This window comes from Arachis ipaensis, chromosome B9, assembly GCF_059453495.1.
Source record: "Arachis ipaensis isolate K30076 ecotype BB chromosome B9, ASM5945349v1, whole genome shotgun sequence".
In the NCBI taxonomy this organism is placed as follows: Eukaryota; Viridiplantae; Streptophyta; class Magnoliopsida; order Fabales; family Fabaceae; genus Arachis; species Arachis ipaensis.
The window spans coordinates 116,219,043-116,245,564 of NC_142444.1; the positions used below are offsets into that span (position 1 = coordinate 116,219,043).

Consider the following 26,522-nt stretch of genomic DNA (forward strand, 5'->3'; position numbering starts at 1 on the left):
CTAATTCAAATCACACAATAAGAGACAGGTAAACTTGTAAGAAGATAGCTCATGAAAGTAGGGAACATAGAATCAAGCATTGAACCCTCACTGGTAGTGTATATGCACTCTAATCACTCAAGTGTATAGGGTAATCTACTCTAGTCTCCTCTATTCATGCGTTCTAAATTTTGTTCTTCATCTAACCAATCAAGAAATATTTAGTGCACACATGCAAACATCATGAGGTCTTTTTCAAGGTTGTAATGGGGCTTAGGTAAGGGTGAGGATTCATGTATGGCCAAGTGCGCTAAGAATTGAATCCTTGATTAACCTAAGTTCTCACCTAACGTACACACATTTTCTATGCTTCTAAAATCATGCCTAACTACCCATAGTCTCACTTTTTGTGCTTTTCACCTACTCATGTATTTAAATGTTCTTCTATTTTATCTCACATGCATTGATCTTTTTATTGAACTTAACATTGGGGTGCTTTCATTCCCCTAAATTTGGATTTTTTTTATTGAAAGCATTACAACATCAATGCATTTGGTTTTCATAATTTCACATGAGTAGCATTCAAATTCTTAATATTCATCAATTAAGCAATGCACATTCTTATTAACCAAAGTTCCTATAGTTTTTCACACTTAAATTGACACACAATCCCTATCTTAAGCTAGCCAAAGATTCAATTGGGGTAGTTCATTATTTTTCCGCTTAAGGCTAGTGATGTGGTAACATAAAGAACAAAAGGGGATAGAGAAGGCTCAAAGTGGCGAACAAAGGTAATTAGAATGGTAGGCCATTTGGGATAGTGAGCTAATAACAAATGATGGCCTCAATCATACATATGCATGAATACATTAAACAATGGACATATAGAACGGAACAAACCATAGATTACAATCATAGAGGAGAGAAAACACACAAGAATAAAAATAATGGTTAAATCATGTAACCATACAATTAGGCTCAAAATCTCACTGGGTTGTGTGTTCTTTAGCTATAATTCATGTTCCAAATTACAATCTTCATACAAGTTTAACATAGAATTTTAATTTGAATTAGTGAAATTTTCAAAAATAGGGTCTTAAAAAGAAACTTATTATTTTTCAACCGAGTAGAACATACATGCAAACACTTATTATTATGCAATATATCCTATCTAATAAAAGAAAAAAATAATAACCTATTGGTGTTAAGAAAAAGCAATTAGCTCCAAGAGTCAGGTACTGACCGACCTCCCCACACTTAAAGCTTGGCACCGTCCTCGGTGCCATCAGTTAGGAACAAAGGGGGGCTGGTAACAGCATCTCCACAGTCGGGGTCGTCATGGCTCCCGGTGCTGGTAGGTGAGGTGGAGTCCGGAGTGTCTGGTTCTCCCTCAGGTGGGTGGTTGCCAATAATCAGTTCCTTGAGGTATATAAATCGGTGCTTGTTACGGCACTCCATTCACTTTGCCTGCCGGTCTAGCCGGTCCAACCTCTGATGTATCTGAAAGAGCAGCTGATTTGTTGAAGGTGCTTGTGATGTGGAAGGAGAAGGAATATCTTCGGCCGGGTCTGCAATCCGACTGGTAGTGGCTGCTGGGGGTCTGATATACTTTCCATTGGGGACATACTGATCATCCTGCGGAATCATGGCCTTGGTGCTCACAGTAGCGGTTAGTGAACCGCGCAGTGTCCCTTGTTGAAAAGGCGTTCTCGGTTTTATCAATCTCGATGATCCTCTTGACCCGCCTTGTGGATGGCTTGACTGATGTTGAGGATGGTTCCTGATGAGCGGATAATTTATACGCTTTTTGGCATTGTTTTTAGTATGTTTTTAGTAGGATCTAGTTACTTTTAGGGATGTTTTTATTAGCTTTTATGTTAAATTCACATTTCTAGACTTTACTATGAGTTTGTGTGTTTTTCTGTGATTTCAGGTATTTTCTGGCTGAAATTGAGGGACTTGAGCAAAAATCAGATTCAGAGGTTGAAGAAGGACTGCTGATGTTGTTGGATTCTGACCTCCCTGCACTCAAAGTGGATTTTCTGGAGCTACAGAACTCAAAATGGCACGCTTCGAATTGCGTCGGAAAGTAGACATCCGGGTCAATATATAATAGTCCATATTTTGACCGAGTTTAGATGACGCAAAAGGGCTTTGAACTCTAGTTCTACGCTGCAGTCTGGAGTTAAACGCCAGAAACACGTCATGAACCAGAGTTGAACGCCAAAAACATGTTACAACTTGGCGTTCAACTCCAGAAGAAGCCTCTGCACGTGTGAACTTCAAGCTCAGCCCAAGCACACACCAAGTGGGCCCCGAAAGTGGATTTATGCATCAATTACTTACTTCTGTAAACCCTAGTAGCTAGTTTAGTATAAATAGGACTTTTTATTTACATCTTCGGATCATCTTTGAACCATCTTTTGATCTATTGATCACATTTGGGGGCTGGCCATTCGGTCATGCCTGGACCATTTTCACTTATGTATTTTCAAATGGTAGAGTTTCTGCACTCCATAGATTAAGGTGTGGAGCTCTGCTGTTCCTCATGATTTAATGCAAAGTACTACTGTTTTTCTATTCAATTCAACTTATTCCGCTTCTAAGATATTCATTCGTTCCCAAGAACATGATGAATGTGATGATTATGTGACGCTCATCATCATTCTCACTCATGAACGCGTGCCTGACAAACACTTCTGTTCTACATGCAAACAAGCTAGAATGAATATCTCTTAGATATCTAATACAGGGGACCGAGTCCGAGTTATTAGTATCTTCGTGGTATAAGTTAGAACCCATGGATGGCTCCTGAGATCCGGAAAGTCTAAACCTTGTCTGTGGTATTTCGAGTAGGATCTGGGAAGGGATGGCTGTGACGAACTTCAAACTCGCGAATGCTGGGCGTAGTGACAGACGCAAAAGGAGGGTGAATCCTATTCCAGTATGATCGAGAACCTCCAGATGATTAGCCATGCCGTGACAGAGCATTTGGACCTTTTTCATAAGAGAGGATGGGATGTAGCCATTGACAACGGTGATGCCCTTACAGAATGCTTGCCATGGAAAGGGGTAAGGCTGATTGGATGAAGACAGCGGGAAAGCAGAGAGTCAGAGGAACGAAAGCATCTTTATACGCTTATCTGAAATTCTCATCAATGATATACATAAGTATTTCTATCTTTATTTTCTATTTATTTATTATTATTATTCGAAAATACTATAACCATTTGATATCCGCCTGACTGAGATTTACAAGGTGACCATAGCTTGCTTCAAGCCGACAATCTCCGTGGGATCGACCCTTATTCACGTAAGGTTTTATTACTTGGACGACCCAGTGCACTTGCTGGTTAGTTGTGCGAAGTTGTGAAGTTATGTTTGGATCATGGTATTGTGCACCAGTTATTGGCGCCATTGCCAGGGAGAGAACGAACAACAAATTTTACAACCTCAGAGTAACAATTTCGCATACCAAGTTTTTGGCGCCGTTGCCGGGGATTGTTTTAAGTTTGGACAACTGACGGTTCATCGTGTTGCTCAGATTAGGTAATTTTCTTCTTATTTTATTTTCAAAAAGTTTTCAAAAAAAATTTTTCAAAAATATTTTCCTCTTTTTCGTTTTTCCCAATTAATATTAAAAAAATAAAATAAAATAAAATAAAATAAAATAAAATAAAATAAAATATTTGTTCTTCAAAATTTTTAAGAATGAATTCTAGAGTTTCATGAAGCATGTTGAAGCCTGGCTGGCTGTAAAGCCATGTCTAAATTCTTTTAGACTGAGGCTTCCAAACCACCATCACAAGAGCAAGCTAGCTGTTGCTGATCCACCTGTTGCTGCATGCCTGATTTATATCCTAAAGCTGGCTGGCTATTAAGCCATGCCCAACCCTTGGATTGGAGCTTTAGGCCAACATTGAAAGATTCCTGGAATTCATATTAAAAATTTTGGAATCCTTATTTTTCTTTTTCAAATAACTTTCGAAAAATACAAAAAAAAATTAGAAAATCATAAAAATAAAAAATATTTCATGTTTCTTGTTTGAGTTTTGAGTCAAATTGTAAGTTTGGTGTCAATTGCATATTCATTTTGCATTTTTCGAAAATTCATGCATTCATAGTGTTCTTCATGATCTTCAAGTTGTTCTTGGTAAATCTTCTTGTTTGATCTTGATGTTTTCTTGTTTTGTGTCTTTTCTTATTTTTCATGTGCATTTTTGCATTCATAGTGTCTGAACATGAAAGATTTCTAAGTTTGGTGTCTTGCATGTTTTCTTTGCATATAAAATTTTCAAAAAAATAAGTTCTTGATGTTCATCATGATCTTCAAAGTGTTCTTGGTGTTCATCTTGACATTCATAGCATTCTTGCATGCATTCATTGTTTTGATCCATAACTTTCATGCATTGAGTCCTTTTCATGTTTTTCTCTTTCATCATTAAAAATTCAAAAAAAAAATATCTTTCCCTTTTTCACTCATAAATTTCGAAAATTTGAGTTGACTTTTTCAAAACTTTTTAAAAAACTTAGTTGTTTCTTATGAGTCAAATCAAATTTTCAATTTGAAAACCTTATCTTTTTCAAAATCTTTTTCAAAAATCAAATCTTTTTTTATTTTTCTTATTTTTATATCATATTTTCGAAAATCACATCATCAATTAATGTTTTGATTCAAAAATTTCGAGTTTGCTACTTACTTGTTAAGAAAGATTCAAACTTTAAATTCTAGAATCATATCTTGTGATTTCTTGTGAGTCAAGTCATTAATTATGATTTTAAAAATCAAATCTTTTTCAAAACTAATTCTAATCATATCTTCCTATCATATCTTTTTTTTAAAATCTTATCTTTTTCAAAAATTTGACTTTCAAATATCTTTTCTAACTTCTTATCTTCTTATCTTTTCAAAATTGATTTTCAAATCTTTTTCAACTAACTAATTGACTTTTTGTTTGTTTCTTATCTTTTTCAAAACTACCTAACTAACTCTCTTTCTAATTTTCGAAAATCTCTTCCCTCTTTTTCAAAAATTCTTTTTAATTAAATAGTTATTTCAATTTTCAATTTTAATTTGATTTCATTCCTAATTTTCGAAAATCACTAACCCCTTTTCAAAATTTTATTTTCGAAAATCCTCTCTCTCTCTCATCTCCTTCTATTTATTTATTCATCTACTAACACTTCATCTCACCCAAATTTGAACCCCCTCTTCCATCTGTGTTCGAATTTTCTCTTCTTCCCTTCTTTATATTACATTCTTTTCTTCTTCTACTCACACAGGGGAACCTCTATACCTGGGTAAAAAGGATCCCTATTATTATTATTTTTTCTGTTCCCCCTTTTTCATATGAGCAGGAGCAAGGACAAGAACATTCTTGTTGAAGCAGACCCTGAACCTAAAAGGACTCTGAAGAGGAAACTAAGAGAAGCTAAAATACAACAATCCAGAGATAACCTTACAGAAATTTTCGAACAGGAAGAGGAGATGGCAGCTGAAAATAATAATGCAAGGAGAATGCTTGGTGACTTTACTGCACCTAATTCCAATTTACATGGAAGAAGCATCTCAATTCCTGCCATTAGAGCAAACAATTTTGAGCTGAAACCTCAATTAGTTTCTCTGATGCAACAAAACTGCAAGTTTCATGGACTTCCATCTGAAGATCCTTTTCAGTTCTTAACTGAATTCTTGCATATCTTTGATACTGTTAAGACTAATGGAGTAGATCCTGAAGTCTACAGGATCATGCTTTTCCCGTTTGCTGTAAGAGACAGAGCTAGAATATGGTTGGACTCTCAACCAAAAGATAGCCTGAACTCTTGGGATAAGCTGGTCAAGGCTTTCTTAGCCAAGTTCTTTCCTCCTCAAAAGCTGAGTAAGCTTAGAGTGGATGTTCAAACCTTCAGACAGAAAGAAGGTGAATCCCTCTATGAAGCTTGGGAGAGATACAAGGAACTGACCAAAAAGTGTCCTTCTGACATGCTTTCAGAATGGACCATCCTGGATATATTCTATGATGGTCTGTCTGAATTAGCTAAGATGTCATTGGATACTTCTGCAGGTGGATCCATTCACCTAAAGAAAATGCCTGCAGAAGCTCAAGAACTCATTAACATGGTTGCTAATAACCAGTTCATGTACACCTCTGAGAGGAATCCTGTGAGTAATGGGACACCTCAGAAGAAGGGAGTTCTTGAAATTGATACTCTGAATGCCATATTGGCTCAGAATAAAATATTGACTCAGCAAGTCAATATAATTTCTCGGAGTCTGAATGGAATGCAAGCTGCATCCAACAGTACTCAAGAGGCATCTGCTGAAGAAGAGGCTTATGATCCTAAGAACCCTGCAATAGCAGAGGTGAATTACATGGGTGAACCATATGGAAACACCTATAATCCCTCATGGAGAAATCACCCAAATCTCTCATGGAAGGATCAACAAAAGCCTCAACAAGGCTTTAATAATGGTGGAAGAAACAGGTTTAGCAATAGCAAGCCTTTTCCATCATCCACTCAGCAACAAACAGAGAACTCTGAACAAAATACCTCTAATTTAGCAAACTTAGTCTCTGATCTATCTAAGGCCACTGTGAGTTTCATGAATGAAACAAGATCCTCCATTAGAAATTTGGAGGTACAAGTGGGCCAGCTGAGTAAGAAGATCACTGAAACCCCTTATAATGCTCTCCCAAGCAATACAGAAGAAAATCCAAAAGGAGAGTGCAAGGCCATTGAAGGAAGGGGAGGACGTGAATCCCAAGGAGGAAGACCTCCTGGGATGTCCAGTGATCAACAAGGAGTGTCCCTCTGAGGAACCAAAGGAATCTGAGACTCATCTAGAGACCATAGAGATTCCATTAAACCTCCTTACGCCCTTCATGAGCTCTGATGAGTATTCTTCTTCTGAAGAGAATGAGGATGTTACTGAAGAGCAAGTTGCCAAGTTCCTTGGTGCAATCATGAAGCTGAATGCCAATTTATTTGGTAATGAGACTTGGGGAGATGAACCTCCTCTGTTCACCAATGAACTAACCGCATTGGATCAACTGAGATTGCCTCAGAAGAAACAGAATTCTGGAAAGTTCCTAATACCTTGTACCATAGGCACCATGACCTTTGAGAAGGCTCTATGTGACCTTGGGTCAGGAATAAACCTCATGCCACTCTCTGTAATGGAGAAACTAGGAATCTTTGAGGTGCAAGCTGCTAGAATCTCATTAGAGATGGCAGACAATTCCAGAAAACAGGCTTATGGACAAGTAGAGGACATGTTAGTAAAGGTTGAAGGCCTTTACATCCCTGCTGATTTCATAATCCTAGATACTGGGAAGGATGAGGATGAATCCATCATCCTTGGAAGACCCTTCCTAGCCACAGCAAGAGCTGTGATTAATGTTAACAGAGGTGAACTAGTCCTTCAATTGAATGAGGACTCCCTTGAGTTTAAAACTCAAGGACATCCTTCTGTAAACATGGAAAAGAGGCACAGTAAGCTTCTCTCAAAATAGAGTCAACCAGAGCCCCATAGTCAAACTCTAAGTTTGGTGTTGGGAAGTCTCAACAATGCTCTGAACATCTGTGAGGCTCCATGAGAGCCCACTGTCAAGCTATTGACATTAAAGAAGTGCTTGTTGGGAGGCAACCCAATTTTTATTTATCTAATTTTATTTTTATTTTTGTTGTTGTTTCATGTTTTATTAGGTTCATGATCATGTGGAGTCACAAAATAAATAGAAAAATTAAAAACAGAATCAAAAACAACAGAAGAAAAATCACACCTTGGAGGAAGGACTTACTGGCGTTTAAACACCAGTAAGGAGCATCTAGCTGGCGTTCAACGCCAGAACAGAGCATGGATCTGGCGTTGAATGCCAGAAACAAGCAGCATCCTGGCATTCAGACGCCAGAAATGCACACTGAGGAAGAGCTGGCGCTGAACGCCAGAAACAAGCATCTAGCTGGCGTTCAACGCCAGAAATATGCTGCATCTGGGCGCTGAACGCCCAGAACAAGCATCAATTTGGCGTTTAAACGCCAGAATTGCATGCAAAGGCATTTTACATGCCTAATTGGTGCAGGGATGCAAATCCTTGACACCTCAGGATCTGTGGACCCCACAGGATCAACTCAGCATCTGTGGACCCCACAGGATCCCCACCTACCACCACTCACTCTCTTCTCTCTTCTCAATGTTCATTCTCTCTTCCCAATAAACACTCTTCCCCAAAACTCTTCACCAATCACCTTAATCTCTCTTCCCTATCACCACTTCACCACTCACATCCATCCACTCTTCCCCATAAACCTACCTCATAAACTCCACCTACCTTCAAAATTCAAAATTATTTTCCCACCCAAACCCACCCTAAATGGCCGAACCTAACCCCTCTCCCTTCACTATATAAACCCCTTCATTCTTCTTCGTTTTCACACAACACAACCCTCTCTTTCTCTTCTTGGCCGAAACACAACCTCTCTCCCTCTCCTCCAATTCTTCTTCTTCTTCATATCTTCTTTCTTCCTTTGCTCGAGGACGAGCAATATTCTAAGTTTGGTGTGGTAAAAGCATAAGCTTTTTATTTTTCCATTACCATTGAGGGCACCTAAGACCAGAGAATCCTCTAGAAAAGGGAAAGGGAAGACAAAAGCTTCCACCTCCGAGTCATGGGAGATGGAAAGATTCATCTCCAAAGCCCATCAAGACCACTTCTATGATGTTGTGGCCAAGAAGAAGGTGATCTCCGAGGTCCCTTTCAAGCTCAAGAGAAATGAGTATCCGGAGATCCGACATAAAATCCAAAGAAGAGGTTGGGAAGTTCTAACAAACCCCATCCAACAAGTCGGCATCCTAATGGTTCAAGAGTTGTATGCCAATGCATGGATCACTAAGAACCATGATCAAAGTAAGAACCCGAATCCAAAGAATTATATTACAATGGTTCGGGGGAAATACTTAGATTTTAGTCCGGAAAATGTGAGGTTGGCGTTTAACTTGCCTATGATGCAAGGAGATGCACACCCCTACACTAGAAGGGTCAAATTTGATCAAAGGTTGGACCAAGTCCTCATGGACATGTGTGGAAGGAGCTCAATAAAAGATTGACTCAAAAGGTAAACCGATTCAACTGAGAAGACTGGACCTCAAGCCTGTGGCTAGAGGATGGTTGGAGTTCATCCAACGCTCCATCATTCCCACTAGCAACCGATCTGAAGTTACTGTGGATCGGGCCATCATGATCCATAGCATCATGATTGGTGAGGAAGTAGAAGTTCATGAAGTCATCTCCCTTGAACTCTACAAAATAGCCGAAAAGTCCTCCCCCTTGGCAAGGCTAGCTTTCCCTCATCTTATTTGCCATCTATGTTACTCAGCTGAAGCTTTCATAGAAGGAGACATTCCCATTGAGGAAGAGAAGCCCATCACTAAGAAAAGGATGGAGCAAACAAGAGAGCCCACTCATGGAGCTCAAGAAACGCATGAGGAAGCTCACCATCAAGAAATCCCTGAGATACCTCAAGGGATGCACTTTCCTCCACAGAATTTTTGGGAGCAAATCAACACCACCCTAGGAGAATTAAGTTCCAACATGGGACAATTAAGGGTGGAACATCAAGAGCACTCCATCATCCTTCATGAAATTAGAGAAGATCAAAAAGCAATGAGGGAGGAGCAACAAAGACAAGGAAGAGACATAGAAGAGCTCAAGGACATCATTGGTTCCTCAAGAAGGAAACGCCACCATCACTAAGGTGGACTCATTCCTTGTTCTTACATTCTCTATTTTTCGTTTTCTCTATGTTACGTGCTTATCCATGTTTGTGTCTTCATTACATGATCATTAGTATTTAGTAACTTTGTCTTAAAGTTATGAATGTCCTATGAATCCATCACCTCTCTTAAATGAAAACTGTTTTAATTCAAAAGAACAAGAAGTACATGAGTTTCGAATTTATCCTTGAACTTAGTTTAATTATATTGATGTGGTGACAATGCTTCTTATTTTCTGAATGAATGCCTGAACAGTGCATATGTCTTTTGAAGTTGTTGTTCATGAATGTTAAATATGTTGGCTCTTGAAAGAATGATGACAAGGAGACATGTTATTTGATAATCTGAAAAATCATAAAAATGATTCTTGAAGCAAGAAAAAGCAGTGAATACAAAAGCTTGCAGAAAAAAATAGAAAAAAAATGGCGAAAAAAATAGAAAAAGAAAAAGCAAGTAGAAAAAGCCAAAAGCTCTTAAAACCAAAAGGCAAGAGCAAAAAGCCAATAACCCTTAAAACCAAAAGGCAAGGGTAAATAAAAAGGATCCCAAGGCTTTGAGCATCAGTGGATAGGAGGGCCTAAAGGAATAAAATCCTGGCCTAAGCGGTTAAGCCAAGCTGTCCCTAACCATGTGCTTATGGCGTGAAGGTGTCAAGTGAAAACTTGAGACTGAGCGGTTAAAGTCAAGGTCCAAAGCAAAAATAAAAAAAAAGAGTGTGCTTAAGAACCCTGGACACCTCTAATTGGGGACTTTAGCAAAGCTGAGTCACAATCTAAAAATGTTCACCCAGTTATGGTTTAGCAAAGTGCTTAGGGCCACGGCCAAGACTCATAAAGTAGCTGTGTTCAAGAATCAACATACTGAACTAGGAGAATCAATAACACTATCTGAACTCTGAGTTCCTATAGATGCCAATCATTCTGAACCTCAACGGATAAAGTGAGATGCCAAAACTATTCAAGAGGCAAAAAGCTACAAGTCCCGCTCATCTGATTGGAGCTATGTTTCATTGATAGTTTGAAATTTATAGTATATTCTCTTCTTTTTATCCTATTTGATTTTTAGTTGCTTGGGGACAAGCAACAATTTAAGTTTGGTGTTGTGATGAGCGGATAATTTATACGCTTTTTGGCATTATTTTTAGTATGTTTTTAGTAGGATCTCGTTACTTTTAGGGATGTTTTTATTAGTTTTTATGTTAAATTCACATTTCTGGACTTTACTATGAGTTTGTGTGTTTTTCTGTGATTTCAGGTATTTTCTGGCTGAAATTGAGGGACTTGAGCAAAAAATCAGATTCAGAGGTTGAAGAAGGACTGCTGATGCTGTTGGATTCTGACCTCCCTGCACTCAAAGTGGATTTTCTGGAGCTACAGAACTCAAAATGGCGCGTTTCCAATTGCGTTGGAAAGTAGACATCCGGGGATTTCCAGCAATATATAATAGTCCATACTTTGACCGAGTTTAGACGACGCAAAAGGGCGTTGAACGCCAGTTCTACGCTGCAATCTGGAGTTAAACGCCAGAAACACATCACGAACCAGAGTTGAACGCCAAAAACACGTTACAACTTGGCGTTCAACTCCAGAAGAAGCCTTTGCACGTGTAAACTTCAAGCTCAGCCCAAGCACACACCAAGTGGGCCCCAAAAGTGGATTTATGCATCAATTACTTACTTTTGTAAACCCTAGTAGCTAGTTTAGTATAAATAGGACTTTTTATTTACATCTTCGGATCATCTTTGAACCATCTTTTGATCTATTGATCACGTTTGGGGGCTGGCCATTCGGCCATGTCTAGACCATTTTCACTTATGTATTTTCAAACGGTAGAGTTTCTGCACTCCATAGATTAAGGTGTAGAGCTCTGCTGTTCCTCATGATTTAATGCAAAGTACTACTGTTTTTCTATTCAATTCAACTTATTCCGCTTCTAAGATATCCATTCATTCCCAAGAACATGATGAATGTGATGATTATGTGACGCTCATCATCATTCTCACTCATGAACGCGTGCCTGACAAACACGTCCGTTCTACATGCAAACAAGCTAGAATGAATATCTCTTAGATATCTAATACAGGAGACCGAGTCCGAGTTATTAGTATCTTCGTGGTATAAGTTAGAACCCATGGATGGCTATTCCTGAGATTCGGAAAGTCTAAACCTTGTCTGTGGTATTCCGAGTAGGATCTGGGAAGGGATGGCTGTGACAAACTTCAAACTCGCGAGTGCTGGGCGTAGTGACAGACGCAAAAAGAGGGTGAATCATATTCCAGTATGATCGAGAACCTCCAGATGATTAGCCATGCCGTGACAGAGCATTTGGACCTTTTTCACAAGAGAGGATGGGATGTAGCCATTGACAACGGTGATGCCCTTACAGAAAGCTTGCCATGGAAATGGGTAAGGCTGATTGGATGAAGACAGCGGGAAAGCAGAGAGTCAGAGGAACGAAAGCATCTCTATACGCTTATCTGAAATTCTCACCAATGATATACATAAGTATTTCTATCTTTATTTTCTATTTATTTATTATTATTATTCGAAAATACTATAACCATTTGATATCCGCCTGACTGAGATTTACAAGGTGACCATAGCTTGCTTCAAGCCGACAATCTCCGTGGGATCGACCCTTACTCACGTAAGGTTTTATTACTTGGACGACCCAGTGCACTTGCTGGTTAGTTGTGCGAAGTTGTGAAGTTATGTTTGGATCATGGTATTGTGCACCAGTTATTGGCGCCATAGCCAGGGAGAGAACGAACAACAAATTTTACAACTTCAGAGTAACAATTTCGCATACCACCCATCCTTGATACAAGTTTTCATTGTAGTCTCCTCTTCCTGCAACTTGATTGTAACCAAACTCATAGCCAAAAGGGTGAGAATTCATAGTAGTCAGAGAAATAAAAACTAATAAAAATTTATGAAAATAAACTCCTAAAACTAGAAACACTAACAAAGAAACAAAAAAGCAAAATTATTCACAATAACTAATAATAAGGCACACGTTTGCAATTCCCCGGCAACGGCGCCATTTTGACGAACGGATTTTTGCTAGTAAAGAATTCACAAATAAGTTCTCGTTGCAAGTATTGTTTCTAAACTAACAATAATCCTTTCGTACAAAAGTTTTGGTTGTCACTAAAGCAAACCCAATAAAATTAATAACCGAAGTATTCAAACATCGGGTCGTCTCTCAAGGAATTTCAGGGAGGTGTAGTTATTATTGGTTATGAGATAGTATTTTTTTGGGTTTTTGTAAATAAGAGAACAAGAAAAAGCAAATTGCAAGAATTAAATTAATAACTAATAAAGCTCTTGGCAAGGTATGAGAACTGGACGTCCTATCCTAGTTATCCTTATCAATTGTGATGAGAATTGTTCATTGCTCCCACTTAGTTAACCCTTACTAAATAAAGGAAAGTTAAGTGGACTAATCAATTTGATTCCTCAAGTCCTAGTCAACTCCTAAGGAAAGACTAGCTTAGAGGGATCCAAATCAACCAGCAACTTTCAATTAACAATCAACAAAGGAGTTTGATAATTCAAGCATCTCCAATTAATCAATTCAAGCAAAGAATGTAAAAAGCTAAATTAAAGTCATAAATATGAAATACCTCAAATTGCATTAAATAAAGAAATCAAATCTAACATGGAGTTCATAAACCAAATTGGGAAAATAAATAAACTATAATGATAGAGTAAATAAAAGTAGAAGAGAAACTAAATTAAAGGAACATTGAACCTGGAATTGAGAAGAAATAAACCTAAAACTAAGAGAAATCCTAAAACCTAAATTGTAAATGAATTCTGTATGAGTTGTCTCTTCTATTCCCCCATTCTGCAGCTCTTATTCTCTATTTTTCGGGCTTGGAACTGGGCCATAAGGAGCCCAGAAATTGCCCCCAGCGCTTTCTGCAACTTTCTGCACGTGGCGCATGTCACGCGTACGCGTAGGTCACACATGCACGTCGTTTGGCGAAGTTCCTTGTCACGTGTACGCGTCAGTCACGTGTACGCGTCGCTTATCTTCTGCGCTAGGCACGCATACGCGTCGCCCATGCGTACGTGTCGCTGCCAGCTTTTCAAAACTTCCTTTTTCATGTTCCTTCCACTTTTGCATGTTTCCTTTCCATCCTCTAAGCCATTCCTGCCCTATAAAGCCTGAAAACACTCAACACATAGATCACGACATCGAATGATAATAAAGGATAATTAAAATTAATAGTTAAAGGCCTAGGAAACATGTTTTCAATTACATCACAAAATCAAGAAGGAATTGTAAAACCATGCAAATTATATGAATAAGTGAGCAAAGAATTGACAAAAACCACTCAAATTAGCACAAGATAAACCATAAAATAGTGGTTTATCAGTCCGCCAGTAAGTTTCTGGATGTCTTTGAGATTTTTTGGACTTGCCATTTCGAGGACGGCTCTGCATTTCTCGCGGTTAGCCTCTACCCCGCGTTGCGTGATCATGAAACCGAAGAACTTTCCTGCTTCCATTCCGAAGGCGCATTTTGTCGGGTTAAGGCGCATTCGGTGTCTCCTTAGGGTGTTCATTATAAGCTCAAGGTCGCTGATGAGTTGCTTGCCGAATTCGGCCTTGGCGAGCATGTCATCTATGTAGACTTTCAGCTTGGTCCCAGACAGGTTTTGGAATATCGTGTTGACGAGCCTTTGGTAGGAGGCTCCGGTGTTTTTTAGGCCGAAGGGCATGACTGTGTAACAGTATGTGCCTGATGAGCGGATATTTTATACGCTTTTTGGTGATATTTTCATGTAGTTTTTAGTATGTTTTAGTTACTTTTTATTATATTTTTATTAGTTTTTATGCAAAAATCATATTTCTGGACTTTACTATGAGTTTGTGTGTTTTTCTGTAATTTCAGATATTTTCTGGCTGAAATTGAGGGACCTGAGCAAAAATCTGATTCAGAGGCTGAGAAAGGACTGCAGATGCTGTTGGATTCTGACCTCCCTGCACTCGAAATGGATTTTCTAGAGCTACAAAAGCCCAATTCGCGCGTTCTCAATTGCGTTGGAAAGTAGACATCTTGGGATTTCCAGAAATATATAATAGTCCATACTTTGTTCGAGTTTTGATAACGCAAACTGGCATCTAAACGCCAGCTTTCTACCCTTTTCTGGCGTTAAACGCCAGAACTGGCATAAAAGTTGGAGTTAAATGCCCAAACTGGCACAAAAGCTGAAGTTTAATGCCAGGAATAGCCTATGCACGTGAAAGCTTCAATGCTCAGTCCAAACACACATCAAGTGGGTTCCGAAAGTGGATTTCTGCACTATCTATCTTAGCTTACTCATTCTCTGTAAACCTAGGTCACTGGTTTATTATAAAAACCACTTTTAGAGATTCATTTTGTACCTCATGACATTTTTACATCTGAATTTTGTATATTCTACGGCATGAGTCTCTAAACTCCATGGTTGGGGGTGAGGTGCTCTGCTGTGTCTCGATGGATTAATGCAATTACTATTGTTTTCCATTCAATCACGCTTGTTTCTCTTCTAAGATATTCACTCGCACTTCAACATGATGAATGTGATGATCTGTGACACTCATCACCATTCTCAACCTATGAATGCATGCCTGACAACCACTTCCGTTCTACCTTAGATTGAGTGTGTATCTCTTTGGTTCCTGGTTCACGGGTTTGATTGCCTCTCCTGACAACAGAGCATTCAAATATGTGAGATCAGAGTCTTCGTGGTATAAGCTAGAATCAATTGGCAGCATTCTTAAGATCTGAAAATTCTAAACCTTGTCTGTGGTATTCCGAGTAGGATCCGGGAAGGGATGACTGTGACGAACTTCAAACTCACAAATGTTGGGCGCAGGGACAGTGTGAAAAAGGATCAATGGATCTTATTCCAACACTAGTGAGAACTGACAGATGATTAGCCTTACAAAACCCGTAGCTGGACCATTTTCACTGAGAGGACGGATGGTAGCCATTGACAACGGTGATCCACCAACATACAGCTTGCCATGGAAAGAGCCTTGCGTGCGTGAAAAAGAAGACAATAGGAAAGCAGAGATTCAGAAGACAGAGCATCTCCAAAACCTCAACCTGTTCTCTATTACTGCATAATAAGTATTATTTAATCCATGTTCTTTTACTTACTCCAATTAAAACTGAGAATTATTATTGATATCCTGACTAAGAGTTACAAGATAACCATAACTTGCTTCAAGCTGACAATCTCCGTGGGATCGACCCTTACTCACTTAAGGTATTACTTGGACGACACAGTGCACTTGCTGGTCAGTTGTGCAGAATTACAAAAGTGTGATTGTGATTTCGTGCACCAAGTTTTTGGCGCCGTTGTCGGGAATTGTTCGACTTTGGACAACTGACAGTTTATTTTGTTTCTTAGATTAGGAAAAATTTTTCTTTTTGGTTTAGAGTCTTCTATTATTGTTTTTGGTTAAAATTTTAAAATCCTTATTTTATTTTTCTAAATTATTTTCAAAAATTTTCAAAACCAATAACTTCATAATTTAGTTTTCTGTTTGAGTTTAGTTTCATATTTTAAGTTTGGTGTCAATTGCATAAGTTTATTTCTCTTTCATTTTTTTCTGAATTATTAGTGCTCAGAGTATAAAAAATTTTAAGTTTGGTGTCCTTTGTGTTTCTATTTTCTTAAAAATTTTTCAAAAGTTGCTCTCAGTGTTCATCTTGATATTCAAAGTTTTCCTGTTTGTTTTCTTTGTTTTGATCTAAAAATTCTAAGTTTGGTGTCATTTTATTGTTTTTCTCTTTCCTCATTAAATTCAAAAATATCTTTCATATTTATTTAATTGAATTTTCAAAAATTTCATTTAAAATTTCATATTTTTATTTTAGAAATTTTTATTCTATCTTATCTTAGTTTTGAAATCTCTAAATTCAAAATCCCTTTCAAAAATCATATCCAAGTTTTTCAAATCTTCTTAATTAAGTAATTATTTTAGTTTTCGAAATTTATATTTTAATTTCTAATTATTTTATTTTATCTTATTTCTTTTTTATTTATTCGGGTTGTTTTTAATTAAATAAAATAAAAATAAAAATATATTTTATTTGCAATTCACATCAATTTCCTTTTCCCCGTCATGGACCTAAGTGGAAATGAACAGTCCAGAAGGACTCTGGAGTCATATGCTAACCCCATTACGGATGCATATGGGAGTAGCATCTGTATACCTCCCATCAAATTAAGCAGTTTTGAGCTAAATCCTCAGCTCATTATCATGGTGCAGCAAAATTGCCAGTATTCTGGTCTTCCACAGGAAGAACCTACTGAGTTTCTAGCATAGTTCTTACAAATTGCTGACACAGTACGTGATAAAGAAGTAGATCAGGATGTCTACAGATTATTACTATTTCCATTTGCTGTAAAAGATCAAGCTAAGAGGTGGTTAAATAAACAACTCATAGCAAGTATAAGAACATGGAGACAGTTGTCAAACAAATTCCTAAATCAATATTTCCCTCCAAAAAGGATGACACAGCTAAGGCTGGACATCCAAGGCTTTAAACAAGAGGATAATGAATCTCTTTACAATGCCTGGGAGAGGTACAGGGGGATGCTAAGGAAATGCCCCTCTGAAATGTTTTCAGAGTGGGTGCAGTTAGACATCTTTTACTATGGGCTTGCAGAAAAAGCTCAAATATCTCTAGATCACTCAGCTGGTGGATCTATACACATGAGAAAGATAATTGAAGAGGCTCAAGAGCTCATTGATACAGTTGCTAGAAATCAGCATCTGTACTTAAGCAGTGAGTCTTCCCTGAAAGAAGAGGCTAAAGTAGTATCCACTGAACTTAGTCCTCAAGAACAAGTTGCTGAACTCAATCAGCAATTGCTCATTATAACAAAACAATTTGCAGAATTCAAGGAGATGCTCCAAGACACTAAAAATGTCAACCAAAATATGGAAGCACAATTGGATCAGACAAGACAGCAGCTATCTAAATAGATAACAGAAGAATGCCAAGCTGTTCAATTAAGGAGTGGGAAGACATTGAATGTCTCAACTTAAAGCAGCAGAAAGCCAAGAAAGGAACAACTGATAGAGGATGACCAACCCACTGTCTAAAATCCTTCTGAGGACAGTAAGAGCCCAGAGAAGAATGATTCTGGCGTTCAAACGCCAGAAAAACGTAAGAAAGTGGCGTTAAACGCCCAATGGGTAGCCAAATCTAGCGTTAAAATGCCAGAAAAGGGTGGCAATCTGGCGTTAAATGCCCAAAAAGCACCCAATCCTGGCGTTCAAATGCCAATAGGGGATCAGACACCTACAAGTGCTGATAACAACCCCCTTAAGCAGGCTTCTCCAACCACTTCTATAGGAAATAAACCTGCAGCAACCAAGGTTGAGGAATACAAAGCCAAGATGCCTTATCCTCAGAAACTCCGCCAAGCGGAACATGATAAACAATTTGCCCGCTTTGCAGACTATCTTAGGACTCTTGAAATAAAGATCCCGTTTGCAGAGGCACTTGAGCAAATACCCTCTTATGCTAAGTTCATGAAAGAGATCTTAAGTCATAAGAAGGATTGGAGAGAAACTGAAAAAGTTTTTCTCACTGAAGAATGCAGTGCAGTCATTCTGAAATCCTTACCAGAGAAGCTTAAAGATCTCGGAAGCTTTATGATACCATGCACATTAGAGGGTACTTGTACCAAGACAGCTCTATGTGATCTTGGGGTAAGTATCAACCTAATACCTGCATCCACTATCAGAAAGCTTGGCTTGACTGAAGAAGTCAAACCAACACGAATATGTCTCCAACTTGCTGATGGCTCCATTAAATATCCATCAGGCATAATTGAGGACATGATTGTCAAGGTTGGGCCATTTGACTTCCCCACTGACTTTGTTGTGCTGGAAATGGAGAAGCACAAGAGTGCAAATCTTATTCTAGGAAGACCCTTCCTAGCAACTGGACGAACTCTCATTGATGTCCAAAAAGGGGAAGTGACCCTGAGAGTCAATGAGGATGAGTTCAAGTTAAATGCTGTCAAAGCTATGCAGCATCCAGACACAGCAATTGACTGCATGAGCGTTGATATTATTGACTCCTTGGTGGAAGAGATCAATATGACTGAAAGTCTCGAATCAGAGCTAGAGGACATCTTTAAAGATGTTCAGCCTGATCTGGAGGAACCAGAGAAAATGGAAGAACCTCTGAAAACTCCTCAGGAAGAGGAGAGGCCTCCTAAATCTGAGCTCAAACCACTACCACCATCCCTGAAATATGCGTTTCTAGGAGAAGATGACACTTTTCCTGTGATCATAAGCTCTGCCTTAAAGCCACAGGAAGAGAAATCACTACTTCAGGTGCTAAGGACACACAAGACAGCTCTTGGGTGGTCCATAAGTGACCTTAAGGGCATTAGCCCCACTGATGCACAGAAAACTTGTCTCATAACAAATTTCCTTCGACAAGTGTACCGAATTTGTCGTCAAGTAAAAACTCACAATAGAGTGAGGTCGAATCCCACAGGGATTGATTGATCAAGCAACTTTAATTAGAGGAATGTTCTAGTTGAGCGAATCAGAATTTGAGTTGAGAATTACAGAAAATTAAATGGCGAGAAAGTAAATAACAGAAAAGTAATTGCTAGAAATAAAGAGCTGAATGTAGATGACGGAAAGTAAATTACAGAATCTTAAATGGGAATGGGGAAAATTGCTCATAAAAGTAAATGACAGAAATTAAAGACAATGGGTAAGATCAGAAATGGGGAGTTCATTGGGCTCAGCAGATGTTGCATTCTCTGGATCAATTTCATTTTCATCTCTTCCTTAATCAATGCACTCATTGATCTCCTTGGCAATCTTAAGTGATCGAATTACAATTTCTTGTAATTCAATCTCTCAAATCTTGATCAATAGCCAATTTCTTGGTCAATTGCTCATGAGAAGAGATGAAGTATGGTCACTGATTATACCACATGCATTTCCCAAATCAAGTGTTGAGAGGATTATAGTCACATATCCATCCAAACCCAATTTGGTCCAGCAAGAGAAAGCATTTCTAGCATGATCTCTTCATTTCTCTTTCAAGGTTCAGAAGAGATCCAAGTATGAATAGCTTCTTTTCCAAGATAACTACCCAATTGGATGAAGATCGAAAGCTTTCAAGTAAAATCAAGAGAAAAGATAGAAGAAGAATAATGAAAACTAGTATTGATCCATCAAATTACAACAGAGCTCCCTAACCCAATGAAAGGGGTTTAGTTGTTCATAGCTCTGGAAAATGAAAACAAAGATGGAGAATACATGATAAAACTAGAAGTGCAGAAAAAGTAAAATACAGAGAGTAGTTCTATGCCAAGAGACTCCCTATAATTTCCAACTCTCTATTTAATTCAAAGCTACTCCTATATATACTACTCTTCTGTTCTTCTAGTTGGCTCTTCAAGTCTTGGGTATGGGCCTTTGGATCTTGAGTTTGAAGCAGTTCTCTTCTTCATTGTGCTTGACTTTACTTGCAGAGAGAAAGTGTGAAGTGGGCAGAGACTTTAGCTCAGGACGTTAGTGGTGTTAACGTTCAGTGAAAATATGGGTTCGAGAACGTTAGTGACAATCACCTTTTTCACTAACGTTCCTCACCCAAGTAAGAGCCACGTTAACTTCAATGTTAGTGGCACAAACGTTGCCACTAACGTTGCCTCTTTGTCCTTCGCACACGTTATTGGGACTTGCCTTTCCCAATAACGTTGAGAAGTCTCCCCCTTCCCTACGTTAGAGTCCACGTTAACTTAGTTAACGTGGATCTTTAAAAGTAGGCTTGCCAACCTTCGAGAACGTTAGTGACACTTACCATTGTCACTAACGTTCTAATGTGCCCCTATTTCTCACGTTAGAGTCCACGTTAACTAGGTTAACGTGGCCATGTGGGCTCATTCCAACGTTAGTGACAATGTTGGGTGTCACTAACGTTGGCTATCACCTCCCTTCTTCACGTTAACTTCCACGTTAACTAAGTTAACGTGGGAGTTAACGTGGCTTATTGGGGCTTGTGTGGGTTCCTTCCAACGTTAGTGACAATGTTTGGTGTCACTAACATTGTCGACCACCTTGTTTCTTCACGTTAGCTTCCACGTTAACTAGGTTAACGTGGGAGTTAACGTGGCTTATTGTGACTTAGCCAACGTTAGTGATAAAGTTGAATGTCACTAACGTTGGCTTCCCCTTTACTTCTTAATGTTAGAGGTCACGTTAACTAAGTTAACATGGCAACTAACGTGGCCACTTATGAGCTTGGTCCAACATTAGTGATAATGTTAAGTGTCACTAACGTTGGCTCTATTTCCTTTCTTCCACGTTAGAGTTCACGTTAACTTAGTTAACGTGACTCTTAACGTGGGCAATGATGGCTTCGAGAGCGTTATTGGCAATTACATTTCTCATTAACTTTGCAAGTTACTCCCATTCCACGTTAGTGTTAACGTTAGTGTAACTAACGTAGCCACTAATGTGGTTCTTCTTTGCTTCCTTTGTCCTGAAATCAAGCAATAAAGTGCATCAAAGTTCTAATCCAAGTCATGGGAAATGCAACATCCAATTTGTCATTAAATTCATGCAAAATCCTCATGAAATCATGTAAGGTGCACAATGTATGCTCGAATCAAGATGTAAGTGAATATCTACCCAAAACTAACTTATTTCCTAAGGAAATGCATGAAACTACCCTAAAAATAGTAAAGTAAAGGTCAGTGAAACTGGCCAAAATGCCCTGGCATCACAACACCAAACTTAAAGCTTACTTGTCCCTAAGCAAGTATTGGAACAAGAGAATGATGAATGGAATGCCAAGAGAAATGAATCATTCTTGTGGAAGTCATGTCCCTGGTTTTATGGTGGTTTCATGCATAGCAACTTAGGTTCATTCCTGGCTTTCAGACCTTTATCATGTCCTAGAATATTCACTGTGATTGCATCCCATGAGACTTTTATTCATTGATCCTTTTATTGTTATTTCAGGGCTTATTTTTGTTCTTAGGCTAAGTGCTCTGTAAGGGGGCAACTCTTTAAAATAAGCTTTCAGCCAACACTCCCGAACCAGTTGGTTCAAGGTGCTAAGTGTTGAAGCACCCCTAAGGACTTACTTGCTTAAGTCTCTCCCCCATACATACACACCACAGGCATATAGTTTATTTATTTTCTTTTCTTGAGACCTTGGTGTCCAGCACCTCTTTGGGTTACTAAATGCTCTGTAGTGAGGGTTACTCTTGATAGTGGACTTTCAGCTGATAATCCCGAGTTAGTTAACCCAAGTTACCAAGTGATAAGGCACCCCTAAGAGCTTATTCATCCAAGTAGATCCCTCATACAGGAGCACCACAGACACATGCCTCAAGATTAAAACCATTGGTGCCTAGCCTTATTGCTTACTCTTTTTCTTTTATTTTTCAACCTTTATTGTTCTTTTCCCTTTTTCTTATTAGGATCTTCTTATTTAGCTAGTCTCGTGGGGTGTGTTCAAAGCATAATATTCATGACAGATAGTTGTCTTTCCACCTTGTGGTTGAACTAACTTAGCTAACTTATGACTATACCATAAACTCATGAACTTACTCCATAGTATGAACTCCTCTCTGGTCTTTTGAAACACTCATTCTCTTTTTCATTTGATTCAAAGGGACAAGCATACAAGTAAGTAAAGAGATGATGCAGTGACATAGAGACTAGCAAACATAGACCTATTCAAAAAAAAAGTTTAAAAGACAGAATTTAAAAGGTTCAAACTATTATGGAAGCATGTTCTATTTCATACAAGATCTTCCTTATTTAAAGCATAGAGAAAGATGGACCAAAGAAGGAACTCCACCATCTTTTACTCTTGTGGATGCCCATGCTTTCCTCCTTGTTTGTCTTCTTTGTGTCCTCTTGCATTCCCTCGCATCCGTGCCAATCTTGCTTGCTTCCAATCCTCAAGTGCCTTCCTCACTGATTCATGACTCTCTTCCACTTTTTGCCTATCTTCTCGTGCTAATTCATCCCTCATTTCTTCATACCTTGTGATTCCTGGATGCAATATAGGCAGCTGTCCTACCAAGTAATCGAGCCTGGCTTGAGTATTTATATGATGCCCAGTCTCGCTTAGGTAAACTCCTTCTGCGAATGCCCTTTGCTCATCCAATAGTTCTGCCTGTTCTATTTGTCTTCAATGCATCTCATGTATATGTGCACCTTAATGTGCTTGGATGTTGATTAGCCTCTGGATGGATTCTTGTTGCTCATTTTGTCTTTGTTCCATCCTGTGGAATGTTTCACTCCATTGTTGTCCTTGACTCAGTTGCTGATCCATCATTTGCTTTTGCCACTCCCCTTATTGAGTCATCCATCTTGAGAGTGACTCCTCTTGCTGCCCCATCATCTGTAGTTGAAGCTCTCTCTGTGCTCCTTGGCTTTCCAAATATTATCGAGATAGCCCATCAATGGCTTCCTGCAATTCGTGCCTATCCAAGGTGGCTGGTGCTTGCTCCTCTAAGACTTGTCCTTCTACTACTTGAGGGGCTGGCCTCTTCCTTTGCTTCCTTTGAGGCAGGGGGATGCGGTAGCATGCATTCGTCGAACGGTTATTGGAATGCCCTCTTTTATCCACACGGGGTCCTCATCTTCAAACACCACCCCAGCTTTCCTGCATAGTCGGTAAATAGTGCTGGGGTAACCTAACGTTCCTCTTGAGTTGCTTTTCTCTGCCATTTTTCTAATGCCTTCTGCTATGAGTTCATGAACCTTGATCTCTCCTCCTTTGAGTATACAGTGTACCAGTGTGGCTCTCTTGAGATTCACCTTCGAGTTATTCGCTGCTGGGAGGATGGACCTCCTTACAATTTCGAACCACCCTTTTACTTCCGGGGTGAGATCTGGTCTCTTGATGAACCTTGGTCTCCTATCTGCATATCTTTCCCAGTCAGCTCCTGGTACACAAATGTCTTGCACAATCTGGTCATGATTAGGGTTGTTGTCCATTCTTGAATGGTAACTCTCTTCTTCAAATGGTATGGACCGCAGCTTTAATGCCCTCATGACACTCATGGGACCAAAATCCACAATCTTTCCTCTCACAAAGCTTGTATATGACTCATCTGCCTTATCATATCGGACCGCATTTGCATAAAACTCTCTTATAAGATTTGCATTCACCTTAATGACCGGATCAGTGAGGAGCTCCCATCTTCTCTTTTCTACCTTCTTTGTGATTTCGGGATACTCAGTTTTCCTAACTTGAAATCCCAGCTCATAAATGATCTCCTTATCCACCATCCACCCGTATTGCAATGCATGGTGCAAGCTTCTAAATCTCTTTTCATCATACGGGTGTTGCTCCATAGGTTCCTTTCTCTTCCTTCTTTTAGAGCTCGAAGATGCCATGAATGAGGGTTAATGTGTGAAGTTGGCAATGGTGTGGAGACTTTTGGTTGTTTAGGGTTGAATGCAATGAAGGGAGTGAAAGGGAATCCGAAATGGAGAGGTGTGAAGAATGGGAATTTGAGTGTGAGGGGTACGTATGCACTAGGACTCACTTATATATGGAGATTGTGAGTGAATGGAGGGTGTGGATTGATGGAATGGTTGCTTGATGGACGGTTAGGGTTGTGCATGGAGAAAGGACAAGGATCATCACTTTATAAGGGTTATTGGTTCGATCTTCAAGAGTCTCCTTTCTTCAATGTTGCATGGCAATATTTTCCAATGCATTCCTTCTTGAGACAAGTGTGTAGTTTCTCTTCATGAAGTGGCCGAACCTTTCTCCTTTAATTGTCCAATCAATCTCCTTCAATGCTCCTCTCCTTTTCCCTATAAAGATCAAATAAGAAAAGTAAAAAAAAAAAACAAGTTAAACTTTATGGCTAGAATAATAAAGAGAAGAAAAGATTTTGTTTATTCATGAACTCCAATTAACTAACTAACTGTGTATCCTTATATGCACATTGGTGGCACCATGGGGTGACACCAAACTTAGTTTGTAGCACTGTAATGAAAAATTCTGTTCAAAACTCCAAGACTAGCATACTCTCAGTTGCATTCATGCTTTCTTGGCATGCTTTGAACACCAAACTTGTTCTTCACTATATACTGCATAACAAGGATTTCACCAAGTGTTTGTCGAGTTTGGGTTGGAATTCATGAATATTGAATTATTCACTATTAAAAGCATATAAAACATGGGCTGCCTCCCATGAAGCACTTCTTTAGCGTCACTAGCTTGACGTTTCTCCTTCATCAGGGAGGTTGATAATGCTTCAAGTCCTCCCCTCTTGCCTTGGACTTATATCCATTGGTTGTATCAATGATCTCTACATGTTCCAAGGAGAGAACTCTGTTGATAGTGAAGACCTTAGGTAACTGAGATGGTACAGTGGGGAGATTAGGGGGGATATCTGGGAAGTAAGTTGAGATCACTTTATCCCCTGGAGAGAAGTCTTCCGTAGGGATCTTCTTGTTCCTCCACCCCCTTGGTACCTTCTTCTTTGTCCCTTTTGATGTTGCCTTGCTCTTGGTGACTTCTTCTTCTAAGGGAATTTTGTTGTTGTCTTCACATGTCTCTGGTGGTTTAGGTTCCTCCAGCTTTTCCTTGAGTTGTGACAACTGCTTATTTCCTTGTTTATCAACAAAGGGCTTTCCCAGATGGGCTGGTTGTGCTTCAGTGCTTGCTTCCTCTGTCAGCATCTCATTATGATCTTTGCTTGGTTCTTTGTTCTCTTGGTCTGATTCTTGTGAGAGTTTGAAGACATTAAAGCTGAGTCGCTCATCATGGATCCTCAATATTAGCTCCCCTCGCTCCACATCTATGAGTGCTCTGGCTGTAGCTAGGAATGGTCTTCCCAATATGATTGGGTGAGTGTGACTCTCTTCCATGTTCAAGATGATAACGTCTGTGGAAAGAAAGTACTTCCCAACCTTTACCAATACATTTTCCACCACTCCTATTGCTTGTTTTTTAGTTTTGTCTGCCAGCCTTATGACTACATCTGTGGGCATTATCTCATTGATCTTCAGCCTCTTCACTAGGGATAAGGGCATTAAGTTGATGCTTGCTCCCAAATCGCAGAGTGCTTTATCAAACATTGTTTCTCCTATGGCACAGGGGACATGAAAACTCCCTGGATCTTTTCTTTTCGTAGGCAACTGTGGTTGAATGAGGGCACTGCACTCCTTGTTCATCACTATAGTTTGGCCTCCCTTGAGTGAGCTTTTCCTGGGAAGCAGCTCCTTCATATACTTGATGTATGCAGGCATTTGTTGAATAGTCTTGATGAATGATATGTTGACATGCAGATATGCAAACAAATCTAGAAACCTTGAGTATATTCTCTTCTCCACAGCACCATTGAGCAGTTGGGGAAAAGGTGTATAGAGTCTCAGCAGCTCCTGTTGTGAGATTTCTGGTTCTTGATGATCTTTTTCCTTCTTCTCTACTGAGGTATCTTCAGGTTGTTCTGACATCTTGCTTGGCTTGTCCTTAGTCTCCTTATCACTTATAGTGACCATCTTGCAATCTTCCCATCTTACTTTCTTTGTTTCACCTCTCGGATTCTTCTCTGTGTCACTTGGGAATCCATCTGTGGGTTTGGGAATTTGCTCAGAGAGATACCCCACTTGAGATTCCAACCTCTTGATTGTGTCTCCCTGGTTCTTGAAACTGGCTCGCACTTCCTCCTTGAACACCTTGTTGTCTTGAATCTCCTAGCCTATTCCTTCAAGTATATTCTCAATCCTTGAGAGTCTGT

The 26,522-nt window shown here is 39.2% G+C and overlaps 1 non-coding gene and 1 pseudogene across 1 annotated transcript; one reads left to right on the plus strand and one right to left on the minus strand.

Moving 5' to 3' along the window:
• Positions 1-26,522, plus strand: part of LOC107615740 (calmodulin-binding transcription activator 1-like) — a 90,640-nt pseudogene that overhangs the window by 28,720 nt on the left and 35,398 nt on the right.
• On the minus strand, positions 5,861-5,968 carry LOC148546027 (small nucleolar RNA R71). Its single transcript, XR_015901863.1, has one exon. It is a non-coding gene; the product is annotated as a small nucleolar RNA R71 (small nucleolar RNA).